Here is a 5,355-nt window from a genome sequence, read left to right as displayed (position 1 = left end):
ACCGGAGCAAAGCATTAACACTCCGTGAACACATGTGATCCTCATATCACCGCCATCCCCTTCGGTTGTCCCAATTTCTGTCACTTTGGGGCCTCGGGTTCCGGACAGCAATACGTGTATACAACTTGCAGGTAAGATCATAAAGCAATGAATATCATAATGAATCGATAACATGTTCAGATCTGAGATCATGGCACTCGGGCCCTAGTGACAAGCATTAAGCATAACAAGTTGCAACAATATCATAAAAGTACCAATTACGGACACTAGGCACTATGCCCTAACAATCTTATGCTATTACATGACCAATCTCATCCAATCCCTACCATCCCCTTCAGCCTACAGCGTGGGAATTACTCACACATGGATGGGGGAAACATGGCTGGTCGATGGAGAGGCGTCGGTGGTGATGATGGCGATGATCTCCTCCAATTCCCCGTCCCGGCGGAGTGCCAGAACGGAGTTTCTGGTCCCGAGACGGAGTTTCGCGACGGTGGCGACATACTGGATGGTTTTTGGCGATTTTGACTTCTCCCCGTGCGTTTTTAGGTCGAAGGCAATAAGTAGTCCGAAGGAGGGCGTCGGGGGCCAGCCGAGGCCACCACACACTAGGGCCGCGCGCCCCCCTCCTGGGCCACGCCGGCCTAGTGTGTGGGGCCCTCGGGCCCCCACCTGGCTTGCCCTTCTGGCTCCGTCAATATTCTGGGAAAATAGGACCTTCCGCATAAATTCCGAGGATTTTCCTGAAAGTTGGATTTCTGCACAAAAACGAGACACCAGAGCAATTCTGCTGAAAACAGCGTTAGTCCGTGTTAGTTGCATCCAAAATACACAAATTAGAGGCAAAACAATAGCAAAAGTGTTCGGGAAAGTAGATACGTTTTGGACGTATCAAGCAATTACTAGCTCACCATTTTTAATTTGAAAATCATGTGCCACCTCTAAAGCTCTATCACGAGATTCCTTTACCATAGATAGCTCTAGAGTAAAGCTCTCCTCAAGAGATTCATTGGTGGTTTGTTGTTCTTTAAGAGCTTCACTAAGAGTTGCAATCTCGTTTGCATACTCGCGCTCATGCCCTTCCATTTTCTCAATAAGTTTTGTGCTCTCAATGGCAAAAGCCAAGATTTTCATGAAGTTAGAGCAAGCAAATTTCTTCTTATGAAGAGCATGAAAACCAACTCACCCATCATGTTTAAGGAAGCAACATTAAGTCCTTCCATATCATCGTCCTCATCATCACTAGATATATAGGGTTCCAAGGAAGGAGATACCTTAGAAGCCTTAGCCATAAGGCAAGTGTAGGAACCGTGCGATGATGAAGAAGATGTACTACTTGAAGTTCCATCCAAGATCTTGTCTTGGCCCATAGTATCTTCGGTTTCCTCTACATTGTTAGTCACACAAATACTAGAGGAAAGCAAAGTATCTTCATTATGGCAACAAGACAAGGGAAGCATATCATCATGGGATGAAGACATGCAAGGACTATCAACACTAGCATGTAAAGCATTTATAGTGCTATAAGTGTTCAAGTCCAAAGATGAAACATTGCAATGGTATAGGGATGAAGAATCATCAAGAGAGGGCTCACCATCAACAATGCAATGTTCATCACCACTCACCATATCATTACCTTGTGTCTTACCACACATTGGTGAAGTGGAAGGAGTGCGACCATCCTCAATGGTCTTGGACCCACCATATGTATCTCGATGCTTTGTTCAAAACTCATGAGCACTCCAGAAAGGCGCGATGGAGGAAATCACTACATGACTCACAACATGGCAAAGCACTTTAGTAGCTTGAGCATCTAGATAAGAGTTTTTATTCTCCTCAAAGGTTGGATTTTGTGGATCCTTAGGAGGAGAAAACCCCATATCAAGAATTTGCTCCACATGTGGGTGCATGTCCCTAAAATAATCAAGCATGTAGAATTTCCAAGCATCATAATTAGTGCCATCAAATGTAAAGGTGGAAATGTGCACTAATCCTCTAGCTGACGTCATACTCTCTAGGCGGTGAAGCCCAACAAGATAAGAGAGCCCTAGCTCTGATACCAATTGAATGTACTAGGACGTCGCCTAGAGGGGGGGGGGGGGTGAATAGGCGGTGTATAAAAACTTCTACTTGAGAGCTAAACTAGGCGGAATAAAACTACACAGGTTTACTAGTTTAGCTCAAAGCCTAACAACAAGGGGTTTGCCTAAGAGCACCAACAACCTATGCTAGCATGATGAGCAACAAGGTGATAACAAGATAGGTATAGCATCAAGCATGATATATATCACAATGTAAAGCGCATAGGTAAAGGAGCTTGGGTTGAGAAGTAACCGGTGCACGAGGAGACGACGATGTATCCCAAAGTTCACACCCAAGGGTGCTACGTCTCCGTTGGAGCGGTGTGGAGGCACGAGGAACTCCAATAAGCCACTAGGGCCACCGTATTCTCCTCGAGCCTTTCCTCCAAGGGGGAAAGCCTCGATCCACTAAGGGACCCTTGAGGGTGGTCACCGAACCCGTACAAGCTTGGGCAAACTCCCAAGTATCAAGCTTGAGGCAACTCCACAACACGGAGGCTCTCAAGTACAAGGCCACAAGAGGCTACAACACGCCACACCGGCAACAAAGCCACCAAGACACCAACGCGCCACAACCGGCTCCAAAACCACAAAGGCTAACACACTCCACAAAGGCAACAACGCCACAAAGGCTACCACGCCACAAAGACGACAAGGCCACAAAGGCTACAAAGCCACAAAAGGCTAAAAGGCCACAAAAGGCTACAAGAACACCACTAAGGCAACAAGGCCACTAAGGCAACAACACCACTAAGGTCAACATGCCCTCTACGAGATCGAAACCACGGAGAGAACCCAAACCGATGCACCTAATGCAATGGCTAAGAACACCACTAAGATGCCCAAGTTCTTCTCTCCCAAATTCCAAAAAAGCTACAAAAGCTATTGGGGGAATAAGGGAGGAAGAACAAATATGAGGAGAAACACCAAGCAACTCCAAGATCTAGATCTAGCAAGATCCCCTCACTTGGAGAGGGATTCAATTGGTGAAGATCTAGATCTAGATCTCCTCTCTCCTTTCCCCTAAAAATATGCAAGAAATAGTGGGGGGGGGGGGGTCAAGAGGAGGAAGAAAACCTTCAAGGTCAACAATGGAGGAGAAAGAATGGAGGGGAAGAAGTATTTGGGTCGGAGGTGGAAGAGAGGTATAAATAGGGGGCCCAAAATATAGCTGTTGGAGGCAGAAAAACGGTCAGATTCGCGCCCGAGCGGTACTACCTTGTCAAAGTGGTACTGCCGCTCTCGCGCAAAACTGTGCAGAAAACGGTCAAAAATCGGCCCAAAGCGTTACCACAAGCGGTACTACCGCTCGAGCGGTACTACCGGGTCGGTACCGGGTCAATACCGGACCAGATCCATTGTCTCACAGAGACCAAACCGGTACCTGACCGGTACTACCGCCCTCCCTCTTTTTTCTTTAAACTGCGATACGAAAACGGCAATATCTCGAGCTTGGAAACTCCGATTGAGGTGAAACCAATTTTGCCGGAAAGAGGACGACGAGAGCTACCACTACACAAGGTGAAAACATGCAAAAGAGTGAGTGATGATTTTCTCATGGTCATAGAGGTGTAACCTCTCAATATGGTATATCGGGAAAATCATCACCCTTGCACATGCAACATGCGATGCATCCGGAATCCGTTTCCGATGAGCTAGAGCTTGTCATGAGAATGAACACAAGCTCTAACTTATCTCATGGATAAGAACCAAGAAGAACTAAGAAACACGATGCAATGCATGCAAGGTTTGAGCTCTCTCCGATGATGCGATCCGCTATCCTATTGAGCACAAACCTTGTCCTTGCGCGTTCCTCTCGAGTCGGCAAGCTCCGTCTTCATCTTCTTCATGATTGTACATGCCACCGTCTTCCTCCAACATACACGCCACCGTCTTCTTCCATCTTGTATGCACGCCACCGTCTTCGTCCATCTTCAACGCCGTCTTCTCTCTTCATCTTCTACACCGTCTTCGTCTCTCTTCGACACCATCTTCATCATTGTACTCCGTCTTCTCCATCTAGCAACCTTGAGTCCAACATGGCTATGGACTTGACCTAAGATATATTCTCAATGCAACCGTTAGTCCATAGGGATTGTCATCAATTACCAAAACCACACATGGGCAATGGACATGTTCTTTCAACCATGATTTCGTGCGCGCTAGGCGTATACCCAAACGGGGCAGTCGGCGGGGCTGTTGACCTGGGAAGAAGGTGTCGGGTCACGGACGAGGCGGAGCTTCCCGCCGAGGCTGAGCCGGCACCCGGGACGGTCAGGTGCTGAGCGAGCGCGGCGTGGCCGTAGAAGAGCATGGCATGCTCTTACATGGCCTTCGCCTCCGCCTCCGTTTGGAGGAGCTGGAACTGCTCGGCCACCCTCTACCGCTCCTCCGCGGCAGCGGCCTCCTTCTTCCGTTGTTCGAGCGCCCTGCGCCGGCCCGCTTCTTGCTCTCTATCGCCCTTTGCTCCGTGGTGAGCTCGGGCTTCGCCTTCTTCGTCGCCGCCGCGGGCTGCGGGACCACCGAAGCGTCCATGACAGGAGCCTCCTCCACGGCAGGAGCGACAACGGCCGCGAGCTTGGCCTCGTCTCCGATGGTGGCGGATGCGGCGGCAGGAGCTTCGTCGGTCATCTCTAGGTTTTGAGAGTGGGGTGGAGTGAGTGTGTTTTGGGAGGCAGACAGGCAGGCCAGTGGAGGACAAGGGGAGAACGCGAGAGGACAGCCGTCGGCGTCCATGGCCACGCAAATGAGGCCCAGATTTGGGCCGACTATGAGTCGTCTCAGACGCCGCGGCCATCCGTTTTAGGGATGGATTCGCGCGCTGGGGCGTTTTTCTCCGGCTCAATCCATCCGGACGCGCGGACGCGGTTTGGGTCGCCCCGTTGGAGATGGCCTAACCACCCAACCACAGGTTTTGGATCTCGCCCAGTTTTTGAGTTACTTATTTCTTTTTGCATGTATATATACATAGTGCCCTGTTACCCAGGTGTACGGATGTATTTTTACAGCACATTTTTTATGGATCGCTACAATTAAATCAGGCCAGAGGGAGTAGTACGTTTAATTTTAGAAAAAAGCATCTTGTTTTTATTTTATTTTTGGCTCCAATCAACTTGGACCTTATCCGTGCATGCCGTATCACCCACGTTGTTGAATAGTTCTTTTTCTTTTCTTCTTGTTTATTAAAAGTCGTGTTGGGTTTTAATACCATGAAATTGACAGGTAATTCAGCTTCCTTCGCGCGCCTTTAGACAGAAATATATACCGCGTCGTC

The sequence above is a fragment of the Lolium perenne genome, chromosome 2 (genome assembly GCF_019359855.2).
Source record: "Lolium perenne isolate Kyuss_39 chromosome 2, Kyuss_2.0, whole genome shotgun sequence".
NCBI classification, from domain to species: domain Eukaryota; kingdom Viridiplantae; phylum Streptophyta; class Magnoliopsida; order Poales; family Poaceae; genus Lolium; species Lolium perenne.
Note: the sequence above shows the minus strand (reverse complement) of the source record.